The sequence below is a fragment of the Mesoplodon densirostris genome, chromosome 4, assembly GCF_025265405.1.
Source record: "Mesoplodon densirostris isolate mMesDen1 chromosome 4, mMesDen1 primary haplotype, whole genome shotgun sequence".
Taxonomy (NCBI): domain Eukaryota; kingdom Metazoa; phylum Chordata; class Mammalia; order Artiodactyla; family Ziphiidae; genus Mesoplodon; species Mesoplodon densirostris.
Window position 1 is genome coordinate 7,012,818 of NC_082664.1, and position 27,403 is coordinate 7,040,220.

Consider the following 27,403-nt stretch of genomic DNA (forward strand, 5'->3'; position numbering starts at 1 on the left):
TGGAAGATGCAAATTAAGTAATTGAAGTTTTCAAATTTATTTTATTCATTACTCACTCATTCACTTATTCTGCAAACAAGTAATCAACACCTACTATGTGTGAGGTCTGGTGCTGCTCCCTGGGTTGCTGAAAAGAGGAGGGAGGGAGCTTGGGGCTGTGGGAAAGGGCAAACTCAGGTCGGATGGGTCCCTGCAATTTACTAACCGTGACCTCCAGTGAGTCACTTTAACTCTGTAGCCCTCAGTTTCCTCATTTGGATAATCAGGATAATAATATTTCCCTTGTAGGGTTGTTGGTGAGGATTAAAGCTAATGCATGTAAAATGCCTGGTGCGTGGAGCTTATGGCAGCAGCCTTGGTACTAAGAGGTGGTCCCTGCCCTTTAGCGCCTGCTGCTCTCTTGTGGGGATAGCGATGAGCAGATACAACCCAGAGTGATTTGTCCCGCGCAGAACTGCATCACTCTTTCTGCCTCTGCGTGTAAAGGGTGGCACAGGTGGGCTCGAGGACTTCTCAGAGGAAACTGATCCAAGGACATTTCTTTGGGGGTGGGGTGTCTTTTTATCCTGCCCATTTGCAAAAGACCACGGAAAACTAACCGAGTCCCTAACATGCTTTTCAAGAAGTTGCTTAGCACTGCAGCAGAGCAGGGCACTGTCCAGAGTCCTGCGGCAGGTTCTTGGGGGAGTCTGGCTGTCTGGGTGCCCGGCTTGGATGAGTGGGAGTGGCTGCAAGAAAAGGCAGAACTAGTTCCTCCAAGCATGTTTATCTTGCCGATCTGACCTCAGAGCCCAACCATCCTAATGATTTTTAATGACTATAATGTGTTCTCCCGTCTTGACTGGATCCATCGGCCATGCTACCCGATGGCCGGTTTCCCATGTGCGTCGTCCAGTGGAAGTTGGTTCAAATGCCAGGTGGGATTACGTGGTTGGGCTTTTAGCTAAAAAGGCTTTCACTGAGGGCTCCACGTGAGCTCAGGGGGATGGCCCCAAACCGAGCCCCTTGGTAAAGCCAGCTGGAAGGGGGTGCCGGCTTCTGGAACCAGCTTTGAAGTCGGGGAGAGCTGAGTGCAACCCCTTACTGGCTGAGCTCTCAGGAGACTAGCTCCGCCTCTCTGGGCTCTGCTTCCTCTTGGTCTCTGTCAGCAGGCAGGACACAAGCTGTCTGCGTGTCTCCTGATCTCTCGCCCTCTCTGGGCTGGAGCAAAGTGGACGAGGATTTCTCAAGCACCTCCCAGTGTTGTAATCCTATGACTGACTCTTTAGCCAGCTGGATCCTTTCTGCCAACACCCACCTGATAAATACCTGCCCGTGGTGGATGAGATGGACTCGGACAAGCGATTTCCCAAGAAGGGCTGCGGCGGCCTGGGGTGGCCACCCTCCTGAGGCCTCACAGAGCTGGCTGAGTTCCATGCAATAGACTGGAACGTCACCCCACGCCGGCTGCCTCCAGACAAGGAGAACCAGGAAATACCGAGGGCCCTGAGTCCTGTGAACGCTTGAGATGCAATTGTCTCGGGAGAGGCAGAAATTTCTAGAAAGTGAGAGCTCCTCGTCAGCCGGGCAGGGCTCAGGGCCGCTCTCAGCCTCCCAGGCAGGTCCCAACTCTTGCTTCACCTGGATCCACCCTCTTTTATAAGCAGTAACATCCCTGCCAGCTCTGTCACGGGGACTCCAGCCAGAAACTGGTAGCGGCCCAATGGCCCAGACCCTCCTGGGAAGGCCGTGTAGCTTCCTGACTGGCTGTGCAGGTGGGAGCCCTGTCCCTGGGGGTCTTCCATCCCCCCCCACTTCCATTCTACAGACACGAACACCCTGTAGCAGGCAACATGTGCAGCCACTTACCTATGGCCTCGTGGCCGGGGAGTCGTGAGGCAGCTTTGTCCTGGGGCCCGAGTGCAAAGCCCTCACTGTTATGACTGTTATTTCTTAAAAATCTTATGAGTGTTAGGTGAGAAACTTGAGGGCTTGAATTTGAAAGTGTCCCTTTATAGATGACACTGGTTTTCAGCTGGGGGCAATTTTGTCCCCCCATAATGGCCCTACACCCTGTCCTATTGGATTTATGTCCACAGTCACTTTTCCATCCATGGCTTCTGTGCTGTTTTCATCTCTTACCTGGAATCCTGCCCTCTCTTCCTCGTCTCTCCAGGTCTCTCCTGGGTCAAATCTGTTGCTCAAATCACTGTGAAGTGTATCTTTCTAAAGCCAGTTTTTGTGAGTACACTGGCCCAAAATCCCTCATGGCTCCCTTTGCTAACAAGAGAACATCACTTCCTTAGCATGAAAGTCACCGTTCTCTACAACTGGGCTGCTCTTCCTGGGGTCTCCAGAACTGATGGGATTCATCCAAGCTTTGAGAGTATGTGGGTTTTCAGCAAGATGTGGGCTTGGAGGCAGAGACAAAAAGAGAAGAGAACATTGTCCCGACCAGGTCCTCTTGTTCCCTTTACTGTGAGGGAGGCATCCATGTCCCATTTCACTGAAGGAAACTTGAAGCCCAGAGAGGGGAAGCCACTTGCCCGTAGGCCACCCAGCAGGCAGTCGGTTGTGCTGGAGCTTTGGAGGGCCTGGGTGCGAACAGGGTTCCTCACTCCTGTGTGGCCTGTGAGGATTAAAGAGAACACCCACAAGGGCTGAGCAGAGAGTCAGCTCCCACTGTGAGCTGGTATGATTATTGTCATGATTAGTGAGGCCTTTTGTTTCCAGACCCAGATCTGCCTGCACTCCTTGGGTGACCTTGGAAATTCCTTAAAGTCTCTGATCCTTGGAGCAAAATGTGCAAAACTGCGCTGACAGCACCCCCTGTCCCCCCGTCCCCCAGATGCTGATGCTAAGGGCCTCGTGTCTTGCTTAGCCAGTGTGAACTGCTATTTTTATTTCCATCTCTCTGTAGAGGTTGTGAGAGTTTAAAAAAACAGGAAAGGGGGTTTCAATGCTGAAGAAAGACGGGTGGGGACCAGGGGAGCTGGGAGTCAGCCCTTTAGGGATTCTGGCTTTGGGCAATTTCCCTGGGCATCTCTGGAAGTGTTGGTAGACACCAAATATCCCTCTTGCCTCATCTGGCTGGACATTGCGACATCGGCAAGGAATGAAGGATAACGCTGTCCTGGGAGGGCCACCTTAGTCATGGGAACCAGGGGAAGCTCTCCCAGGAGTGTCCTGCAGGCGGGCAGGGCCTGGACGGCGGGATGGGTGGTTAGTCAGTGGCCTGGCGGGAAGGACCTCGCTCTGCAAGTAATCACCTGGCAGGAGCGTTCCTGGTCTCTACTGAGCCACACCTGGTGACCTCTGTGTGCCCAGTGGGGGCTGGAGGGGCGGTCCTTGCCTCACAGGAGAGAGGGCAGGCACAGCCGGGATTCCTGAGGCCTCCGAGCTTGCTGGGAGGCGGGCACCCAGCTGCCCTCCCTCACTCCACCATCCACTTGCTGGGTGCACCTGGGCAAGTCTGGGCTTTAGCGTTCCCGTCTGTAAAGGAAGCAACACACCTAGGCCTCTAACACCCGCAACAAGTGTAAATTCCTCTACATTGGGCACTTAGCTCCTTATTCGGCCCAGAGCCCGGCACATGGTGGGCCCCCAGTAGCTGCGATGTGAGTAAATGAATGAATGAACGGGTGATGGATCAAAATACATCTCCCCCACTTCATTCCAGCCCACAGGATGCTTTGCACTGGGGTCAGCTCAGAGAAGAGTCATCCTCAAAGACAAGGTGGCTGCCTGGCCCAGGTACAAAGATGCTCTCAGAGAGGTGGCGGATTAGGACAAACCAATTAAGAGCCTTAGTGTATTCAGCAGTTTACACTCAATATACTTAAGGAGGAACGGTAATGTTTTGAAATCAGACACATTTTGTTGGTTAATGTTGGCGTAAGTTATTTTTGGAGGTAGGGCCTGGGCATGGCGGCCCGAGCTCATGTGTAGAGGCGAGTTACCGATCCATGAGGTTATGTCTAATTACCTGAAATTCCCTCCTCTGTTGAGTGAAAAATGCAGCTTTCATCAGCCCTGTATTAATTATGGCTGCCTAGAGCTGCAGTTGGCAAAAGCATGTTTTTAGCTCATGACTCAAGGCTGACTCAACATTGGGGACCGTTCTTTCCATGGCCCCAAGCTGGGCTCCGTTTTTTTTCCTGGAAACGCCTAAATTGTTTGCCAAGCCCTCTGACCGGGCCGTGGAGCTTCTCTGGGAGGCTCAGCACCCATTTTTGAGCCCCTGGCTTCCCAGCTGGGGGTGGAGGGTGGGGAAGTGACCCAAGCTCCCACACGGACTGCACGGCAACCTGAAGACGCCTTTGGAAAGGTGAGCAAATGACATTTAGATTCGAAGCTGTGGGGCTTGGATTTGAAGGCAGCACTTTCTGACTTTGAACTTATACTGCTTTTTCCATTGCTCTTTGAGGGCCTTGTTCAAATCATCTGCAGGGCTCAGGGTGTCTGTCCCAGGAGTGAAATGGTCTCAAGAAGGTGGATCTTGCTTCATCTAAGCCGTGGCCGTGCTACTCAGGACTGAACTTGTTTCTGGTTCCATCTGAAGGCCTTTAAAGACGTGCCAGATTATAAAATATGAAGGACTTTCCGGGTGGGGAGAGAGGACTTGGTCATAAATCCTGGCCTTGCTTCTGGATGGATTGATTGAACATCCACTCCTGTTTGTGAGACAAACAGCTTCCCATCTCATTTATCTTCTCACCCGTGACTGTCTCTTGTGTTGCCTCCCAGGCCTGACCTCAGAATGACTGCTTGGAAGGTTTCTAGGTGCCCGGCACGAGGGTGTGTGTGATGTGAGATGCCTGGAAAGTTCCCTGGACCCCCTCAGAACACATCCATTTCCCTCCTGGCCACTTGGTTCTCTGAAGCTGACAAGCCAGGTCTCATTTCTTGTCCTCTTTCAGCTCCAGTCCTGGAGGTGGGACTCGTAGACCCATTTGACAGATGAGGAAACCCAGGTTCAAAAAGGCAAAGTGACTTTTTCCAGCCAAGGTGAGAGACCACGTTCTGGTTGGTCCAGACCTGCCTTGGACTTTCTGGAAAGGATGAGGTGAGGGTCCTATTAATCACCAGTCAGTACTCTTCCATGGGCAGCCAGGGCATATGATGGTCCAAGAGTGTAATCAGTGTAAGTTACCCTCCGAGTGGCGAGTCCATGCTTAGCTCTTTGCATCCCTGAGCCCATTTTCTTCCCTCCTCGGCACCTGAGGGCCTGGGTTTTATCATTCCATCTTTTCAGATGAGTAAAATGAGGCATAGAGAGAAGTTAGGCATTTCATTCACAGTGACGCAGCCCAGATGCCCAGGACGACCCAGCTCAACATGGTCCAGCCTGGCTGCAGCCCCTCCAAGAGCAGGTTCCTTGCAGCCCTCTCTATGGCATATCTCACCCATCAAGTGTGTGCCTCGAAGGATGGTGTGTGGGGAAGGAGGTCAAGGAGGCAGGGACGAGACAGACGCTACCTCCCTAGGGATTTACAAGGCACGCCAGCACTTTAAGGACCTGAAAAAGATCTGCTGTCATCGTGGCGTTAACTTTGTCTAACTCTCCAGTTCTCTAACTTGTCCAACCACAGAAAGTCTTTTCCTGTCTTTTTGTTTTGTTTTGTTTTCTCTTCTCTCCCTTTTCCCTTCTTTCGTTTTCTTTTTGCTCTCTCTCCTTTCTCCATCTGCTTCTGTATCTCTTTGTCTGTCCCTCTCTCTCTTCCAAATCACCAGAGACCATAGACTCTTTGGGAAACAGGGCCTTGGGATGCTGAGGAGGAAACTGCTCAGATTCAGCCTGAACAGGTATTCGTTTCAGCTCCTGCTTTGGGCCTGGTCTGGGGAAGCCTCACCATCCCTGCTGACAACCAGCACAGGCTCCGTCACTGTCTTTGTTTCTGCGGGGAACACACAAAGCTCCTGGTCGGGGGGCTTCCCTGGTGGCGCAGTGACTGAGAGTCTGCCTGCCAATGCAGGGGACACGGGTTCGAGCCCTGGTCTGGGAAGATCCCACATGCCGCGGAGCAACTAGGCCCGTGAGCCACAACTACTGAGCCTGCACGTCTGGAGCTTATACTCCACAACGAGAGAGGCCATGACAGTGAGAGGCCCGCACACCACGATGAAGAGTGGCCCCCGCTTGCCACAACTAGAGAAAGCCCTCGCACAGAAACGAAAACCCAACACAGCCTTAAATAAATAAAAAAAAAAAAAAAAAAAAAGGCTCCTGGTTGGCAGTGGCGCCCATGGCATCCAAGGCTGGTGGTCTGTGCCTGTGCCTTGGGTTCAGCTCCCTCTCCACTCCTCCCTCCCGCGACCCCGGATTCTTTAAATGTGTTGGGTTGGACCCAAGTTCGGCTGATGTTGCATCTTCTACTTCAGGCTGACCGCTGGCATCCAGTTACCCTTCCCTTGGCGTCAGCTCTTGGGCCAGAGGTTGAGACCTGCCCATCCCTTGTGCAGCTGGTGGTGAGAGGAGGGGGCCGATGATGATGGTTCATCTCCATACAAATGAGCTGACCCGTCCGCACTTGCATCCATCCCCACCACGGCAACAGGAAAGACGGGATCCACCAAGACTGTCTTCACGTCTTGTTCTCTGGTCAGAGCTGTTCCCAACTGTCAGAGTGATATATGGCTCCCTGACACAATGGCCATTGCAACACTTTTTCTTTTTTCTTTAAGATTTTGAGTGCTGGGAAATGTTCAGCTCCTTTGAGATACCTTTGGTTGACTCTGATGCTTAATTCTCGTGTCCAAGACAGGGCCTTGCTCACCCTTTCCTCTAGCTGCCAGACCTGTTGTTTTTAATGTAACCTTTCTCTGACGATCTTAAAACAACTTTTAATCAAATAGTGATGATTCATTTCTGGATGGGACTGCAGAACGAAAAGATTAAGATTTGCAGTTCCTCCTGGACCAACTCCCCTTTTATCTCCCCATCTCCTTCCCTACCCCGCCCAGCATCCTTTGGCCTCCTCTCCAAGCCTCAATTAGCTGATGGGAGGGGCTGCTTGGTCAAGGGTGCTGTCCTGGGTGGTCCAGACTGTTGAGGGCATTTACTCTCTGCATCTTCAACTCTGGGGAGATGGGCTGCTGACATAAGTGGGAACATCTTCCTAGGAGATTTCAGAGCATTGGAGACTCAACTGTTGATGGTGAATTACAAAGAAAAATAAAAAGAGGCAAAATATCCCAAAGGCACTACTTGGACAAGAGCATCTGACCTCACCACTGGCCACTGCCCCCAGCATTCAAATCCCATGATCTCAGGCTTCCCAGATGGTCAGAGTTTGCTATTGGTGGGCAGGAGTAACACAACAGAGAGGAAGGAAGACAACTAATGTTTGTTGAGAGCTTCCTCTGTGCCATGTGCTTTTTTTGTGCCCACAGATGTTGTCACTCTGAGCCAATAATACTAACAGTGAAGCTAGCAAGCACACACAGGGTCACTATATACTGGAAATTGTTCTTGGTGCCTTGCGTATCCTAATTTAATTTTCACAGCAGTCTTATCAAGTGGAGACTATTATTATCCGATTTTACAGTAGAGGGCTTTGGAGCACAGAGATGCTCAGTAACTTGATCAGGGCCACATAGTTCAGAGGTGATGGAGCCAGAAATCAAACCTAAATTGTCTGACACCAGGGTCTGTGCTACTGTCCATTTCTTCAGACTGCAAATTACTTAATAGGGATGGGTTCTCCCAGACTTTTGTAGGTGCTGGGGACAGGGGTGTTGACTGGGGGTGGGGGCCTGGGAGGGCTGCTCATCTAGACCTCAGCTCTAACACCAATATAAACACAATTCTCCCAAACATGCTTCCATGGGTGAGAGCACGAGTTGGGATGCTCTCCCTCAGGCCAGGGATGGTAGGGGGTGGCTGTGTCACCATGACACATAAGCAGACCCCTGCTCTGGGGAAATGACAGGAAATGGGCCACAAAATAAATCTTAGGTGGACAGGGATGGACCGTTACCAATTATGGCTGCTGCGGTTGGACCATTTCTTACCGAGGATCTCTCATTGACATCAGAAGGTAGTTCTGTTCACTACACAATAGACTCTCTGTGGTCCTGGCTCTGGGGGGCTTCCGACCTTTATCAATTCACCCTTTGGTGGCCCGAGTTGCAGTATCCCTGCCGAAGTTGTTCCAGCCAGTGAGGCAGAGATGGGACAGGCCGGCAGGTGGGATGGTGGTGCCAGGATGATCAGAGGCAGGGTCTGGCTCCTAGTGTGGGAAAAGCGAATAGAATACTGTCCGGTCAGGTGTGTTCCTGGCATGTGTGTTTCCGGATGTATATTTGCATCTACTCTTGTTTCATCTTGCTTCATTTTCTTTTCCTCTTATGGAACGGCTCCATGCAGTGGGGGTCGATTTCCACTCTCCCAAGTGGAAGCAGAGATGAAGCGGCCCGTGGTCCACACAGGGCACGTGTCTGGAACCAGGATCTGCATTTTCCTCTAGGTTGGCCTGTGGTTCCACCGCTTGCTGGGCCTTGGCCTTCAAGCCCGTGGCTGTTCTTTCTTTCCCTTTTCCTCCCTTTCTCCTCCGAGTCTTTGGTGGCACAGGGTGGGTGAGGAGAGGGGGGCCTCTTAGCCTGCACACCCCTTCTCCTCGGCCACTGAAACAGGTCTGAAGCCAGCTTGGCCTTGGAGCATGCCAGGCTTGGCACTGAACGCAGCAGCCCCTTTGGAGTCGAGATTTGGTTTCCTCTTGGAAAAAGGCTGCTTCCTGATTGCTAGAGAAGGAGAAGAAAGTCTTAAAAAGGCTCTGGTGTTCCTGTTGGCTTCCAAACCAACAGCCTCCAACATTTTGATGATTTAAGTGTCGATAGATTAAAAACATGTGGTCCATGTTTCCCCTGAATTCAAATGCATGTTGAACTTAAAGGAAAGTTTAAAAAAAATATATCAGAGAAATAGTCTGGGTTTTACTCAATGCCCTGATGGAAAACTTGGTGTAAGGTATTTGCAGAGTACGTGGGCCCTCAGAAAATGGCTTCAGTTGGCCTGGAGGCGGAAGGGACTTTTATGGACCCCACATCCCCCCAGGACTAGACCCAGGTTGGTTTCCTGTAGCTCTGCACACTGGGGAAGGCCAAAGGTTCGAGGAAAAAAATAAAGCTTCAACATTCTCCTTTCTGGAGACCTCCTTCCATCCTAATTTTTCCCAAAGTATATACATATCTGGCCAGTGAGCATCTATGGGGCATCTACTAGGTGCCAGCATTCCTGGTGGATTTTATTTAACCTCCTTGTGCTGGTTCTTTCTTGTCCCATGCTCTGTCCAGTGGAGCCACTCACTGTTCCCGCCTCTCCACCTTTCCCCTGCTGATTTCCCTACCTGGCATGTCCTTTCCCAGGCTTTATCCCGATCTTGTCTGTTCACACCCACAACACACACCCCGGTGCTTTATCCAGAATCTGTGCTCCATCAGCATTTGGAGTGATGTCCAAGGACTCACAGAGAGATGAGCCTCTGGCAGATCCAGGACCTGTGATGAAATCCATAATTAGTCCTTAGACTCAGCACATTGAGCTGTGCGGAGGGACGCTGGCATTTGCTCCTGATGCCAAGCTCCTCCCCATCATTTTGGGAGGGTTTTCTCTGGCCCCTTCCCTCTCCTTCTTTGTTTACTGTAGGCAACGATTTTCACTTAATAGAACAGGGAAGGGATTCCTCTTTCACGTGGTTGGGAAGCAGAGGCCTACACAGACATCCATGGAGCTTATGGCCAAGCCCGGGAGTTGGTAAATTTGTTGGGGAGAGCCCTGATCCCAACAGCTCGCTGGGAGCAAGGCCTATAAATAGCTGCTGCCAGTCAAAGCATAATGATTTCAATCTTCTCGCTGTATAAATAAACAGTGTTGTTCAGGAGTTCTCCTTGGCTGCAGCTTTGGCCTGTACGTCTCAAAGGCTTGCAGACGTTACAGCTGGAATTTTCGGCGAAGGCAAAGGAACTGACATTGGGGGAGTGATTCCCGTTTACCCGACGCCGTGAGAGACATTTAAATAGGTAACCCCATTAAACCCTCCTGCCAATCCAAGAATTGATATTGTCCCCATTCCACTTACGAGCAAGAGGAGGTCCAGAGACAACAGGAAGCGTGCCGGCAATCAGAGGCCAGGGACAGGGAAATGAACTCACACCTGTGGGGTTGCAGAACCCTGGCTCCATCACGCTCCCGCATTGTCTCAGGCATCCTGCAACAACCCGACAAGATCACTATTTTTGTAAGACTTGTGTTTTCCCTTGGTAATATAAATAACACGTTTTTTTCTTTACAGGAAATTATGAAATTGGAGAAATGCACCAAGAAAATTAAAATCACCTGTATCCTTGCCACCCAGAAAAAGACACATAAATATGTTTTGTTTACGCTCTCCTGATGTTTAGACAGATAAGCAGTTAGATCTGAGAAAGAGAGATGACCTTACAGACGCACGCACTGATGGATAGACATTTTTAAAACCAGAGCTGAGAGAAGAGAGCAGATTCTGTTTTGCAGAGTTTTTTGTTCAATTAACATGGATGATGCAGTTCTGATGGCCACTTCCTGTGGGGGCTCAAGGAGGTGAAATGACTCGTCTGTGCTTACACAGGTGGGTAGGATCCACTTGCCTTCCTGTCACCTCCCTGCCTCCTCTCTCTCTGTCCCCATATTCAGGTGCATTGGGGCATACATCAACGGGTCCATTTGTATCTTTCCAGGTGCACTGGATTGCTATAGGTTCATGTTCCAGTCCCGACTCTGTGACTTACTAGCCATGTGGCCTTACAGGACTCAGCTTTTTTTTTTTTATCTCTAAAATGGGTACTTTTTGATTCAAAGTTTTAGTGAATCTGAAAGTGTTTGGTGAAGAGCGCTCTACAGGTTATCTTTCCAGCTTTGGGAACATGGTTGAGCATAGGTTTGGGTTTTGAAAAGTTAGTTTTGCCACTGGTTTCCTGGGAAAGCGTGGGAAAGCCGTTTAACCGCTGTCTCAGTTTTCACACCTGTAACATGAAGACAGTGACAGCTCCCTCATGGCATTGTTGTGAGGATAATAATAATATCCTGAGATTTATCCTGAGAAACTGAGGATTGAGGTTATGCAGCTACAAAAACGGATCTGAGATGCACAGATACCCTTTGAAACTGGAAATCCTTTTTTTTTTTTTTTTTTTTTTTTTTTTTGCGGTACGCGGGCCTCTCACTGTTGTGGCCTCTCCCGTTGCGGAGCACAGGCTCCGGACACACAGGCTCAGCGGCCATGGCTCACGGGCCCAGCCGCTCCGTGGCATGTGGGATCTTCCCGGACCGGGGCACGAACCCGTGTCCCCTGCATCAGCAGGTGGACCCTCAACCACTGCGCCACCAGGGAAGCCCCAAAAGGGAAATTCCCTTCTGAAAATCAGACAGGATAGAGACATCCCTCAGACATCTCTCAGGATAGAGACATCCCACATGTAGCAACAGAGAGGCTCCAGACAACAGGCAGTGTCCAGAGTTCATTATCTTTCCCCTCTGCTCTAAGTCAACACATAGTTAGTTACACAGAGGAACTAGGTTATGACCTATTATACCTTAAAAATGAAATAACTGCAAACATGGAGGGAAAAAGTTGTTCATCAAAAGTTACATCAAGGGAATATATAACATAAATTGCCCCATAAAATAGTCAAAAAGTTTAGACAAATACTTCTCTATAATATTGAAAATATTATTGAAAGTATAATCCTTTCAAGATAGAGCACAAGAAGAAATTATAAGACAACATAAGCAGAGGTAAAGTGAGTCGGCAGAACTCAAGAAAAAAACTGATGTGAAAAAGAGAAATGTTATATAAATAAAAGCACCATTAGAGTCTTTAAAAATTAGAATTAACATGACAGGGACGTCCCTGGCAGTCCAGTGGTTGGGACTTCGCCTTCCAGTGCAGGGGGTGCTGGTTCGATCCCTGGTTGGGGAGCTAATATCCCACATGCCTCATGGCTAAAAAACCAAAACATAAAACAGAAGCAATATTGTAACAAATTCAATAAAGACTTTTAAAAAAAGGTCCACATAAAAAAAGTCTTAAAAAAATTAGAATTAACATGACAGAAAGCATCATCAAAGACATGATGGCTGGGCTAACTCTTTCAGCCCTGTTGGCATTTTGAATAGGACATTCATCATAAGGCTAGATTCCAGTACGTTGAAGGACATTTAGGATTCTGAACCCTCATCTCCCAAATGCCAGTTATGCCCATCCCTGCCCTAGTTATTGTGTCAACCAAAAATACTTTCCCACTTTCAAAGTACAAGGATACGAAAATGATTAAAAAGATGATGTATCTTTATAATAGACAGGTAGAGAAAAGAAATACGACAAATGCACAGATTTGTCTCTCTTTAGGAAGAGACCAGAACAAATGACACAGAAAAATATTAAATGATATAACTGAAGAAAACTTTACTTAGATAAATAAAGGGCTGATCTGAAGGTACACGATATCCCAGGAAAACATGAAATAGAATAAGTGAGCAACACCAATGTACACCCTTGTGAAAAATCTGAATTTCAAGAGTAAGGATAGGGAATTCCCTGGTGGTCCAGTGGTTAGGACTCGGCACTTTCACTGCTGTGGGCCCAGGTTCAATCCCTGGTGAGGGAACTAAGATTCTGCAAGCCGTGTGGCACAGCCAAAAAAAGAAGAAGAAGAAAAAAAAGAGTAAGGATAGAATTCTATTGGCTTCTAGGAGAAAATACAAATTTTAAGATATAAAGGAGAAAAAAAGGGTTATCTTAGAATTTTCCACAACTATAGTGAATGCGAGAAGACTAATGTCTACCAAGTGGTAAAGGTAGGAATAAAAGGTGGTCTTCAAGAATTTTAAGCCAGTCCTAAGAAACCCCAAACAAATACTTCTTTATTTCAATCAGAAAAAAAGATTTAAGCCAAGTTATATTGTCTTAAAATTCAGATATAAAGGTTTTAGAAATATTGACAAGCATGCACAAACTCACAGGTTGTACCACCTTAGGAGTCTTTCAGGGAAAATAAACATAGTTTATTTCCCCAATTAAACATCCTAATTTATTTTGTATTTTAACAAATTACAACAAAAAGATGAACTAAAATAAATAATGCAGGAATGGTGACATCATGGTTAGATGGTAACTATCATAGTTATTATCAATAAATATAAGACTAAGGCTGACCAACTGAAATGTTTTTCACTGAACAAAACATAAATATTGTAAAGCTGGACAATAGTAAGATAACAGAAGTATGTTGAGAGGTAGGGAGGGAGAAGTATATGGTGTTAATTTCTTCCTTCTTCATATCAGGGAGTTAATAGTCTAAAATTAAAATGTAATTTAAAGATGACTCCAATTCAAAGTGTGCTATAATCTCTTTTCTTAATTTAGAGGGATCTTTTAGGAAGGAGATCATATCCCATGTAGTGAAGAAAATGGATCTGAAATAAGTCTTTCAATTTTACTTTGGCTTCTTTCTTCTTCCAGTCAATTAAAATATAAGAGAGTTTAGTACTTTTAAATATTAAAAATAATGTGCATAACATGTTCATGTTTTTGTCCCCTTATCTTTCTTTCACTTTATCATCTCTCTGTCCTTTTATCTATCTTTGAACATAGAATAATGGCTGGAACAATGTTTACCAAATATCAATTACCATTGTTTCTGAGTGGTGGAATTTTAGATAATTTTTTTACTGGCCCTTTTGGACTTTTATGTATTGCTGGTGTATTTTCACAATGATCATGTATTATATTTATTAAACAAATGAAGTCAACATTCTAAACAAAGTGAAGCAATCACAATGCAGGAGAAAGGCAAACCTAATTTTTTTTTTTCATCCCCAGTCTAAAATGAGAGATACCCATCTGAGCTGCCCATTCTCTGGACTCAAATTCTAATAACAGCTGTAAACTGACCTTTCCTGTTCCTATCTTTTTCCCAAGAATATCTGAAGTACTTTAGAACTCAGGTTAAGTCTAAAAGAATTGGAGCCATACAATGGGATCGAGGACAAGGTCATATGCATTGAATTTGGTTATAAAGGTCATTTATTTAACTATGATTAGATGATATTATAGACCCCAATGCTTATCTCCTTGAGAATTGTCAGACACAGAGGCAGATATGACTAAGGTAATCTGTTATGACTCATTTGGATACTGACTGGTGTCATCTGTTGATTCATTTCCCATAATATCTCATAATAATCATGTGTAGTTAAGGTTTAGTATATATAACGCTCTTTATTTGCACTCTGCTAAATACTTTCACATATGTAATCTCATTGACAATCTGTGGGAGAGGCAGTGTCATAATCATTTTACAGACTAAGAAACAGAGGTTCAAATGACTCCGACAGAAGTCTAACTTTCAAGTCAGAAATCTGAACTAAAATCTTAATTTGTAGATGAATGTGTGGGAAGCAGCAGGTTAGTATCTGAACTTTAGAATTTATTTCCTAAGCCAGTGGTTTATCACTTTATGAAACCCCAATATACCTAAGGACATGTGATAGCCCCTCTCTCCATCCATGTCATTTGGGTGGGAATTATTTCATTCTACTAATCCAAGATTGTGCAGGTGACCTGGACAAGGGCTCACAGTGAATTCCATTGTTTTGGGCACCATGATTAGTTCAGGGATAGGTGCTCCAGGTGGTCCATGGGAGTGAACACTGGGGCTTTTACTGGTGTGACCAATAAACAGGAATTCTATTTTCTGTGAGCATAATAGCAGCAAGGATGATGCAAGCCTGTACCTACTAAGGACCACTACATGGATCCCAAAAATAAAGCCAACACACAGGAAAAGAGAGCCAAGAGTTGGGGCTAGACTAGATTTCCATTGCATTGTGGAAGCTTCTGGATCTAGCCATTCCTGAATCAATCCACCATGGACTTTGGAGATACACAAGACAGTCCACTTTTTGCTTTATTGAGTTGGCTTTTGGTCACTTGAGGCTGAGTGCCCCTTATGCATTTGGAAATCTCACACAAAGCAGAGCAGCAGTGGTAACTGGCTCTCCTGACTCCCAGTGTGGACTCCTTCCACCGGACTCTCTAAGATACCCTGAAGTAAATCACACAACATTTCAGTCCCCTCAGGATGTGACTTTGTTTGTGGAAGAGGATGCCTTACTCACTTACTTTGAACCCTGTATCTCAGGAAAGGCTTTCCCATGAACACTGAACTGCAATAGATGAATGAATTGCAACGAAAATGTTGCCACTTGGGAAGTTTTGTTTTAAATGATCTAAATTAAAGGAACAGTCTTTTCCTTTTAATGTGCATATAAAATCACTGCACTTTCCTGGTTAACAATATAAGTCCCATTCTCATTATCAGAATCATAAAAATGAGCGAGGTGACAGTTTCTTTTTAAAATGCAAAGTGTTTTATGTCAGAAGTGATGAGAAATTAGATGGCGACTCTCCATCTATGCAGGTATAAAAGGGTGCGTTTCTTTCTGTCGGTATTTTTCACAATCATGATCAAATTTTCTTGCCTTAAAAAAACATGGTTTTAGATACCATTAGCTGAAGGAAACAAGAAAACCCCTGCATTTTTATGGAGACAAAGAGAAGGCAGTGAGCTGTTCAAAAGGAAAGTTATAAATGTAATGATAGGAAGGCCACGTGATGCACATTAATTCAAAAGGGGCCCATTATTGGATTGTGATCTGATTGTGTTTACAAATATATAGCCAGAAGGCTTTTAATTTTGGGACAATTTCATTGTTCATAGATAGATATCCAGCTACAGATATGAAATCTATGAAATTATGTGCTTATGTGTTTTAAATGAGATACAGCTCCTCTCTTTTAATGCAATAATATTCCTATTTTATGATCTACGGTTGCCCAAAGTTGGGGCAATTTTATAACAATCTTATTTAAAATATCATAATAGATGAAAGATGTAAATAATGTGATGTTTAGAGACCAGGTTGAAATTTGAATTCACTGGAATTTCGCCACCGCTGGAGCTAACAAGGACAGACTTTATTAAATTGCACAGATTGGATTCTTCTTGCCTTTCCAGCCACTTCTTGCCTCCTTGCTGTTTATTTTTCTTTTAAGCCCGAGTTCAATAAATAAACCCAACTAACAATTAAAAAGTCCCCAAATGATGCTAGATGGAAAAATTCAAAAATAGCCTGGCTGGCACTGCACTTGCAGTGGAGTTTGATTAAATTCTCTAATTGCATTCGAACGGGTGGGGACGATCACAATGTGTTGGTGCTTTTAGCACGAGCTGTGGATGAAAAACTTCAATTACCACTAAAAATGGAAAATGTTCATAATAGATAAATGCTCTTCCTATTTGAGAGCTGCTTTTTAAATATTATGTAACTGATTTGGATGAGATACTATTTATTCTATTCCTATTGTACTCTGCCAATTGATTTATACCCTTGCCCCAAACCTAGAAATCTTCTTTCTCCTCTGGTGGAGACCCATTGCCAGTAGCTGGCTTGGCCAAAAGAGCTCTTTTCCTAGCCAGAGAGTGGATGTCCTGTGATAGGGATGATGGAGTCTGAAAATTTCTTGGAGAGAAGGAGGAACAAAGACTGGGGAGGATGTTAGCAGTACATTTGGAGCAACTACTGCTGATTTGGACTCTGCTGTGGAAGGTCGGTGAGTTAGGGACAGGGGAGAGGATAAGACAGATCCTCAGAGAGCTGCCCATTTCCAAATGCTGCCTTGAACCAAATGGGCCCCCATCTTCTGGGAAAATGGATGCTCATCACACAGCTCCGTTCAAATATCACCTCCTCCAGGAAGTCTTCCCTTCCTGACTCTTCTGAGCTCCTGGGATGCTGTGTATACTCTAGGGTGGCATGGTCTGCATTTGATGGGGTCATTGGTCAGACTACCTCCTCCCGCCCCACCGCACCCTCGGAGCTCCCTGGGTTCAAAACCCATATCTGGGTTCTCTGTGTGTAGCCAGGTGGTTCCCTGGAGCTGGTCATCACCCGCTTCCGTATCTCCTCCTCACTGGAAGGCAGGAGCTTTCGAATCACACAAACCTTGAATCCTGCCTTAGCAATTTGCTGTTGGGTAGCTGTCTTCATCCTTTGAGCCTTGGTTTCCCCATCAGTAAAATGGGGTAAGACTACCCATCTCATAAAATTGCTGAGCAGGGTTAATGGAAATATAAAAGGTGAAGGCAGCTAGTAGGTGCCGAGAGCATATAGTAGACCCTCAGTAGATACCAGATTATTTCCTTTCTGCTCTGTTTTCCTTAATTCACTCTTTTTCTTCCTGATTTCCCTCATTTTAACCACCACCACCACCATCACTGTCACCATAAAATGAATATTTACTAAGTGCTGAGCACCGTGTTGAAGGTTTTTCCTAGATAATCTCATTTAATTCCCCTCCTTCTTTGTCACACACCGCCTCAGTGTCCCCAGCCCATGGGCTCCCTACAGCTTCTTGTATGGGTCCCACAGGAGGACCCAGCCCAGCCTCACTCCAGGCCCTGTGACAATCCTGGTTACAGTCACGACCTCACTTTCTGATGGGGCTGGCCTCATATTGTTGCAGCCTAGAGACCCCATGTCCACTACATCAGAGAGTAGCCAGGGCATCTTCCCACAAGACTGAACAGACCAGATGGCCCTGCCTTGAACGGCATGGTGCCTGACTCTCCCGCCACCCCCCCTCTCCGGTCCATATATCTGGCCTCTGTCCCCCTCCCCTGCCTCGGCTCTGCCGTCCAGAACCTCCAAGTGACAGCCTCCCCTGACCTGCCCTGGGCTCCCGCGATCCTGAGCCTGCCTGCCACTCTCAGCCATGCCTGCCACCTAGGTTACCTCCCATCATGCCCCAGGCCTACCTGAGCTCCTCCAGGTGTGACACGTTCCCTCGGTCCCCTCCTCTGCTCTTTCCACCACCCTCCTGCTCTTCTGGCTTTTGTTGCCCTTCCCATCTTTCCTTCTTCTTCGTTCATTCTCTCTCTTTTCTCCCCTTTCCCATTGGCTGTAACTTTTTATGGCAGGTCCTAGCGTTTCTGATGTGCACAGGATAGAACCGCTGCTCTGGAGGAGGCTGAACCCAGTGGGGAAGACAGACCCACGACCACAAAACCCTTTACACTGTGGAACCTGGATAAATGCTATGTCTCACGCATCGGTTCAAATAACCAAAGTGCAAGGTCAGGATGGGGCGACTCAGCTTTGTAGAAACACGTGACGGAAGTGCCCTCGGGATCTTATTCAATATAGGTCCATTGGAGGACATGACAGTTCATAAAAAGCTAATGGGATTTGAGGCTGCATTACAAGGGGGTCAGAGTTTCGAACGAGGGAGATGGGAGCTCTGGGCTTTTCTGCTTTGTTCCCTTATGCCTCAGGTGTTAGATCAGTTCAGAGTTGGGAGTGGGCATAGTTTAAAATTAAAAAAAAGCAAACTGGAGGATAGGTACAGTAAAGCCATCAATGGGAGGTCAGGGAGGTCTTGTCACCTGTACAAGAGGGGAAGGATTGAGTGAGTGCCTGAAGGGCAGTGGGCTTGTTTCACTGGGAGTAGTACATGATCCTGCCCACAATTTTCCAGGGGTGGGGCTGCCTAAGAAAAGAGGGCACAGGCATCAGAGGGGCTTGGGAGAGGAAAACGAGACACACGTCAATAGGAAGCTGACTTCGTCAGAGACTAAGGAAGAGCTTTGAAAGCAGCTGAGCCAAACCCACCCACCCTTGTTTGAGGGATGCGTTACCCTGAATTTGAAGATACTCAAGCAGGTGTGTCCCATCCGAGGGGATGCTGGGCAGAGGGTTGGTGTCACAGGCCTAAACCTGGTCTCCTTGCCTCCCAGCCTTTCCATAGTTGGTACCTTCATGAGGCTGAATCATAGCACGTGGCACTGTCCTCCTCTTCCTCCCTCACCCAACCTTCAGAGCATCTCAAAGGCGATCTGGGGGAGAACTTAGTTGGATTGCATTCCAAAGGAATTGTCACCAACCTTAGACATCACCCTTTCCTCCAGTTCCTGTTTCTTTTTCTCTTCCCTTTCCCCTCTGCATGAGCAGTGCCCACCAAAAACCTGTGGGCCACGCTGGTTCCCTCTCTCACTATCTACGGCCATTGGTGCCCCCCACGCCCATGGCTGCTTCTCACATCTCTGGCTTCCTCTCCTTCCCCACTGCCCACAACCCAATATCCACCAACCCCTCATCTCTTGCCAGCAGTCACAGGCCTGAAATGGGTCCCATCGGACCAAAAGAGGGTGTTGCAGGACTTGGTTCCTTTTGGAGGCTCTAGGGGACATTACATCTCCTTGACTTTTCCATTTTCTGGAAGTTGTCAGTTCTTGGTGCGTGGCATCTTCCCCACCTTCAAAGCCAGCAGCACCGTGTCTTCAAATCTCTGATTCTGACCTTCCTGCCTGTATCATGAGGATCTCTGTGATGACATTGGACCAAAATCACCCAGGATCACTGCCCCATCTCAGTATCCTTAACTTAATCACATCAGCAAGGTCCCTTTTGCCATCCAAAGTGACAGATTCACAGGATCTGAGGATCAGGACATGGGCATCTTTGGGGGCCATTATTCTGCCGACCACAAGCCTCCACTACACTGCCTGCAGAGTTGCCATCTTTGATCCCACATGGGGCCTCCAGAGGCTACTAGCTCTCACCTCTCCCTGGCGACGGGCAGGTTCCTCAGCCTGGTGCACAGCATGTTGGGACCTGGTCCCACCAGCCTTCTTCTCCTTCCTCTACGGAATCCACTTCCCGGAACGGGGCACTCCATGCAGCACCCTCTTCCCGCCAGTGCCTTTCTCCACAGCCACTTTTGCCCGGAAGCCACCTGGGCCTGTTCTGCCCCAAAGCAGCCCACCCTCCATGGCGCTGCCCCCACCGTAGACAGGACTCAGCCTGACCTCCGTGGTTATTGCTCCCCAATCTTTCACATGTTCCTTTAACACCAGCCAGGTCTTACTCCGGGCTGTTTTCCTGACCAGTTTTCTCTACTGACCCCTCCCCTAACCATGTCCTGAGCCATTTCAGTCCGGGTCATATTATGTCTAGAGCAGACAGCACTGACCACACATGGATCCACATTTCCAAGTATTGAGATCTCTAGGGGCTGGTACTCGAGTAGGAAATCCCACCTGAGGGACCTGTGTGCTGGGTCCTCAGGCTGATGCTCCTCTCCAACCCTTCAATGCATCCTCAGTAGCTCTTTAGATAAAGAACAAAGTCTCTACTGTGGCTCCCCAGGCATTGCTGGACCTGGCTTATCTCAGGCTAGGGTCCCCCTTGCTCTCAGCCCAGCTACCCTGACCTTATTGTGATTCATCAGTACCTCCCTCCCACCCACACGTCACCTTTTGCTCACACCTGGCCATCTTCTGCTGGATGGCTTTGCCCCCTCCTGTGTTCACTGACCCCTTGCCTACTCATTCCTGGGGAGTCTATCAGCTCAAGTCCTCTTCCATGGGGAAGTCCTCCCTAACCCTCCAGATGAGCTCAGAGGTTCCGATGAGTGCATGGAGCTCCATGTACCTTGATGCACAAACCCATCATAGCACCTCACATGGCTTGAAATTTCATACTTGATTGTGTGGTGATGAATTTCCTCTTGTCTCCCGGGGAGGACAGACCCTGTAGTGGATATTGTGGTTCATGACATGTGGACACTTTTAGGACCAAGGAATTCATTTCCTAGCTACCGGGGTTATTGGCCTGGGCTGGCTCAGAACTGTATCCCTTTCTGGGAATTGCTCTTGCCTGAAGGAAGCTGCCTAGCCCAGAGTGACTCTCTCCTCCAATAGGTCCAATATAGTGACTGTGATTGGAGATATAAAGGCCTGGCCCCCTCATCTCAATTCAGGACATCTCTGATGGGTTATCCCAGGTTCAGAGTAGGATAACCCATGGGGTGGGCTGAGAACTTTACTGTGACTGCATCACAGTTCAACTTCTCCCTCTGCTCAGCCTTTCTCAATAAACTGCCAGCATGTAGATCTCATTCCAGGGTCTGTTACCTGGGAACCCATTAACCAGTGTTAATGAAGTTGTCCTAGGACATGGACTCTAGAATAGGATTTTGGAGCTGGATCTCCTGCTTGCTGACTGGCAGTGAAGACCCCATCACTGGTAGTAGGTTCTATGTGGATAGCCGCTGGCATGCTGCAGTATGGCAATTGTCAATCCTTTTGTTGGTGGTGAAATGGGATGGGATATTAGAGAAAAGGAGGCCCTGGCAGGTGCAATTTCTCAGGTGAGGAGGGAGGGGATAGTAATTAGAAGTACTGTGGAACTGGATGCTTATTGCTGGGGGCAACCACTGCATTACAGAGAGACAAGGCACGGCTATAGCCCGGTGACTAAGCATCAGTTAAAGGCTAGGTGTGATGGCCAGAGGGAAACTTATAAAGAGACTCATCCTCCTGGAGGGTAGACAAGTTGAGGATCAGGTCCAGGTCTTTTTTTTTTTTTTTTAATTTATACTGGAGTATAGGTGCTTTACTTGTTGTGTTAATTTTTGCTGTATGGCAAATTCAATCAGTTATATGTACATATATGTCCCCTCTTTTTTGGATTTCCTTCCCATTTAGGTCACCACAGATCATTGAGTAGAGTTCCCTGTGCTATACCGTGGGTTCTCATTAGTTATCTATTTTATACATAGTAGTGTATATATGTCAATCCCAATCTCCCAATTCGTCCCACCCTCCCTTCCCCCTTGGTAACCATAAGTTTGTTCTCTACGTCTGTGACTCTATTTCTGCTTTGGTAATAAGTTCATCTGTACCATTTTTTCTAGATTCTACATACAAGCAATATTATATGATATTTGTTTTTCTCTTTCTGATTGACTTCATTCTGTATGACAATCTCTAGGTCCATCCACATCTCTGCAGATTTCATTCCTTTTTATGGCTGAGTAATATTCTACTGTATATATGTACCACATCTTCTTTATCCATTCATCTGTCATTGGACATTTAGGTTGCTTCCGTGTCCTGGATATTGTAAATAGTGCCGCAATGAACATCGGGGTGCATACATTTTTTTCAATTATGGTTTTCTCCGGATATATGCCTAGGAGTGGGATTGCTGGGTCATATGGTAGCTCTGTTTTTAGTTTTTTAAGGAACCTCCATACTGTTCTTCATAGTAGCTGTACCAATTTACATTCCCACCAACAGTGTAGGAGGGTTCCCTTTTCTCCACACCTTCTCCAGCATTTATTGTTTGTAGATTTTTTGATGATGGCCATTCTGACCGTTGTGAGGTAATACCTCATTGTAGTTTTGATTTGCATTTCTCTAATAATTAGTGATGTTGAGCATTTTTTCATGTGTTTGATGGTCATCTGATTTTCTTTTTTGGTGAAATGTCTATTTAGATCTTCCACCCATTTTTTGATTGAGTTGTTTGTTTTTTTGATATTGAGCTGCATGAGCTGTTTGTATATTTTGGAGATTAATCCCTTGTCAGTTGCTTCTTTTGCAAATATTTTCTCCCATTCCGAGGGCTGTCTTTTTGCTTTGTTTATGGTTTCCTTTGCTGTGCCCAGGTCTTAATTATAAGAGCGGCAGAGTGTTCAGAAGAAGTTGAACCCTCAAAGCCTGCAGATATGCTATGCCAGGGTCAGCTCCCTAATTAGGATGGAGTGGGACTCATCAGAATTCAGCATCTCCCTCTGTCCAGTCCTACTTCCCTTGCTTCCTTAAGTTAGATTTTACTGCTGGTGAAATGAGATGGTTCATCTCAGGTCAGCCACCTGGACCCAGAGAGATGCTGGCCAACAATCACAGCATACAGGACACATAGCAGAGGATGGAATGAGGGGTATTAGATGTGGCTACGATACCTGGGCAGCAGCAGCAGCTGTAGTCTGTCCCATAACCTTCCTCTTATCATTTTTCCCAGGAAAAAGAGACCAACCAGAATCCTGGAACAGCTATTCCCAGATAGAGTGAACTTAGTGCATGAAACTAGTGGGTCCAGGTGGCACATGGGATGGACTGTAGTAGATGCTGTGGTGAGTGACCGAGATCCCAGTTCAGGGCAGGAGCAATAACCTTCTCAGATGTTTGGAGTGTTGGCTATATCATTCCACTCTGGACGTTGCCCTCAGCCTCAAAAAGCTTCCTTGGCCAAGGTTACACACCCTCATCCTGATGGATGACTGGATAATGCCAGGGTACAAAAGCCCAGCACCTGTGCCTGCAACTGGACCATCTCTGAAGGTCCATCTTAGATCTAGAATTTCCTATGGGATCAGCATCTGCTCCCCTTATAACTGAACCACAATTCAACTTTTCCCTCTGTCCAGTCTTGCTTTCCTCAACTCTTTTTCTACCCCTCCTGACATGTTGCTCCCAAGGGCACTCCTGAATACAACTCTCAGAAGCTCGAAGCCTATTTCCCAGCGAACTGGACTGTGTATACATTAACATCTGGACTCTTGTCTTCTCCATCTCTCTCTCTGCTTAGGCTTCAGAGACAAGGTCTGCTCCCCGACAGGAGTCCTGCTCACTGTCCTGAGCCTCCCGAGAATGAGGCTGTGACTCTGTGCCTGTCTCCTGTCACTTCCCTCTCTGGTCCCATTCCCGTTACCTACCTTGGCTACTTTTCAAAAGCTCTGGGCTCCAGCCTCTCCTTCCTGGCCACCCAGCTATGATATGGGTCCTGGTCTTGAAGGAAGAACCAGAGACGAGAGGAGGTATGACCTTAATGACACACAGCAGAGGCTTAGTGAGGACAGCATGCAGCCTACCCTCCCTGTCACTTAGGAATCCTTTGCTCCAAAGCCACACTGATTTGGGAATGACAAGAAAGAGGAAGTAAGGTGTGGTGTGAGAGACGGTGTCGGTGCCACTTCCCTTTGCAGACGCCTGAGCAGATGGGTGGGTCATGCCAGCAGGGTTTCATCTGTGGATTTCATTAGCTTTTCCTATAGTCAACCAGAGTCCACTCTGAGCTGCAGAATTAATGGCTGGGTCTCCAGACCATAGTTACAAATCTTTCAAACGTTTGTGTTTGGTACGGCCCCAAGTGTGGTTTTATAAAGGACAGTTCTACCCATTTCCAAGCCTCCTCTGCTTTGAGGACCTTTAAATCACATGTTTTGGATTCGTTTACATGGAACTCATCAAAGTCCTATTTTGTAAGATGGGTTTGATGTCCGAGCAGCTCTTCTAAGCTGTTTTGGTTTTGCTCCTTGACTGGATGAGGTATGTTTTACTAATACCGAAAGGACTGCCTGGTGCTCTCATAAAGGAGTTCAGATTCTTCTCTCTGGGCAGACCGTCCAATGTCCTGGTGAGATTTCATAGTTGGCAAAGGAGATTGTCTCTTAGACCTAATAATTTCCATGCTTACCCTTTCATGAGAAGGAATTGCATTTTGGAAGAACATGACTTTTTTTTTTTTTTTTCCTTTTGGTAGCCTTAAGAGGCAGCCTTATGAAAAGACAGCAAAGGCAACAAATTATCTCCCCAACTTGCGGCTTTGTTGCAAAGGCCTCTGGGAAGCTCTTTTCTACATGCCTCGCTGTTGAGCTGACCACATCCTGCAACTCTGCAGGCACAGCTAGACCTGAGGCAGCCAGGGTCAAGTCCTCAAGTTTGCTTCTCATTGGAACACGCGGTCTGGCTCAGCGACCAGGAGAGAACGGGTCAGGGCCACTGTAACTGTTACCAGGTTGACCCGAAGTGGGAGGAATTTCCTGAGCATCTTCTCGCTTGCTGTCTCACCTGATCCTCCCTGGAGCACCACCAGGTGGGCATCCTTGTGCCAATTTACAGACAAAGAAGGCAAGAGATTGCACAGCTCTCTTGATGACCCCAAAGTGGCCTTTCTTCCTCCTACAAGCATCTTGACGGCTGAATTGTTGCTGCTTATTGCCTCGAACAGTTGAGAACGTTCTAAATGGAAATGGTGTGAATGCGACAAAGAGGGCTTGGGGCCCATCCCCACATGGCTTCCAAACTTGCTGCACTGCAGAGGTGTGGGGACATCTTCCAGGGCAAAGAGCTTTGAACTTGGGCCGGGTTGCTGGCCTGGCAGGGTGTATATTGGGCAGATCACTCCAAACTGTGGTTTTTCTGCCTATGGCATTGGGCTGATGGGGAACTAGTGAGAAAAAGCATGTGGTGTGCTCAGCCCAACACCAGCCACACAGGGCAGATTTCTGCTTTTCATTATTACTAGGAGTAGGAGTCCAGCCTCACTTCTTCCTCTCTGGCTGGTGGCCCCTGGGATCCAATCAGACTACAGCTGTCTCAGAGTATTTCATGCAAGTGAGGGCTTTTAGTCCAACCTCACTGGGAGGTGGCATGGAAATAGGTAGATCGGAGTGGCCTACACTGTGTGGACTCCAGTGGATGGGACATGTGATCCTCTCTGCATATCACCCTGGGTGATAGGAGCTGGAGGTCCTGGGATGTATGGCTCTAGAGGGAGGTTCTTGCCAATGGGCTGAACTGGTCCCTGGATGGAGACATCTCATCCCTGGGGGTCATTCCGCAGAAGCAGGCTGGTGGTTGTCACTTCTACAGCCCCGCCATGTGATGTGTGTGTGTGCGCATGTGCACATGCAGATACGCACACACAGGTAGAAGAGAGGCGGAGTCTGCAGGACCCCATGGCTGCCTCTCACCATGAATCTGGAGTTGATTGTTTCTTCTCCCATCTCTTTCCTTCCTTTTTTTCTTGCCTTTAGCCTGTGCACAACTGATACCCTTTCCACATGAAACATCACAAAAAAATTAAACTAAAACATGGCTTAATTTCAATCTGGCTGGAAAAAGACAACTGATTAGGCAGGGATCTGACCCGCCTGTGTGCAGAGCTCAGAGGGCTAAGACCTGGGAGCCACCCAATCCCTGCAGACGGCAGTGAGGAAACAGAGGCACACAGAGGGTAAGGGGATCGCTGACAGTCTCATAGCTTGTTAGCAGCATAGACGGGATCTGAACTCAGAATTCTTTGAGAGTGTTTCTTTTTTTTCTGAAAAAATATTACAGTCACTTTACATTCCTAAAACCCCAAATTAACCATTTGCCATTTTTTCCATATTTGTTTCAGTTCCTTTCCTAGGAGTATAGCTGAAAGAGTCTGCCAGCAGACACTTTAAAAACTATTAGAACTGTTTAGATAAATCTCCAGCTGTCTCCCATGACCACTACTCCCATCCTGGTCCATTCCCTTTTCCACAAAAGTAGCCATTATTATAAGTTTGAGGTCCTTCCTTCCAAGCCACAAAAATTACACACACACACACACACACACACACACAATATGTAGTATTGTTTTTGTGACTAAGCCTTTCTTTACATATTTACATAAATAGTATCTTGTACCATATTGTACAGGACCATCAGGAACCCATTTTTATTTCCCTTCGTGGTGTGTTTTGGGGGATCTGTTCTTGTTGATGGAGGTTGATCATTTTCCTGTGGCTAAGAAGACTCCTTTGCACTCTCCTGTCACTTCTTAATTGCCCACACACTCATGGATTATGATCAAGCTGCATGGCTTGCCTTTCCATGAATTTCTGAGCAATGAACTAGAAACCAGAAGGACTCTTTGTGGCTTGTTTCTGCCCAGGACTTGAAATTACAGGAGGACCCTGTGTGAGTCATGTTACCATTCTGTGCCTCACATGTCTTATCTGTTGAAGACAACTTGCCAAAGAATTGTGTGGATAAATGTGAAGTTCTACCACAGCCTCGGCTGTCCCCACACTTAAGGGTATAAGGATGAAAACTCTTGTGTCCATTATGGGGTTTGTTTGGGATGGAATAACTCCCCCCTGTCCCCTCTTATGTTGCTCTCTTTATGTGTATAACTTTTGTCATGGCAATGCTGTGCTTTCTGTGACAGCTCAGGATATAGTGGGTCTACAATGGGAAAGTCACCCAAGGAGTGGAGAAGGAGGGGTCCCTCTTGAAGGGTGAGGTCATTCTCAGTCTCTGTTACTTTGGGAATGGATGGATCGTCAGATGGAAAAAGCCCAGGGCAGATGGTGATCATGAAGAGGTCAAGATATTTCTGTAGCAGCTCCCCAAGTGGCGAATCCCTCCAAGAGGGGATAGTTGCAAATGGGAGATGACATTTCTAAGATTATAAAGCAAGCTTGAAAAAAGCCCTGAAGTCAAAGTTAGGGTTTGGTCTGCTGTCTGTGCCATTATGAAAGAGAAATGAATGAAGAAACTTTGGCTTGACTCAATGGAATGCTGATGGTGCAATTTCAGGCTAACAGCAGGTGAAAGAAAATTAACTCTGTTGGTGTATCTGTGAAAGCCTTCATCTGGGTGGTGACATGTGAGCTGACTTTTGAAGTATGAATAGGAGTTTGTCAGATGAGGTAGGTAAAAAGCCACTCCAAGTAGAAGGCATCATTGGTTAAAGATGTGCATGTATAAAAGATGAGGGAAGATT

General features: G+C 47.0%; 1 long non-coding RNA gene and 1 other non-coding gene across 3 annotated transcripts; both read left to right on the plus strand.

Annotated features, from left to right (window-relative positions):
- Window positions 1–4,171: 4,171 nt before the first annotated feature.
- Window positions 4,172–26,934, plus strand: LOC132488985 (uncharacterized). 2 transcript variants are annotated; one of them, XR_009531832.1, is made up of 4 exons: window positions 4,172–4,306; window positions 4,899–4,986; window positions 10,272–10,586; window positions 24,407–26,934. It is a non-coding gene; the product is annotated as an uncharacterized LOC132488985 (long non-coding RNA). The 2 variants fall into 2 exon arrangements; XR_009531831.1 differs by lacking the exons at window positions 10,272–10,586; window positions 24,407–26,934 and adding an exon at window positions 5,798–6,163.
- On the plus strand, window positions 12,552–12,624 carry TRNAE-UUC (transfer RNA glutamic acid (anticodon UUC)). Its single transcript has one exon. It is a non-coding gene; the product is annotated as a tRNA-Glu (tRNA).
- Window positions 26,935–27,403: the final 469 nt, after the last annotated feature.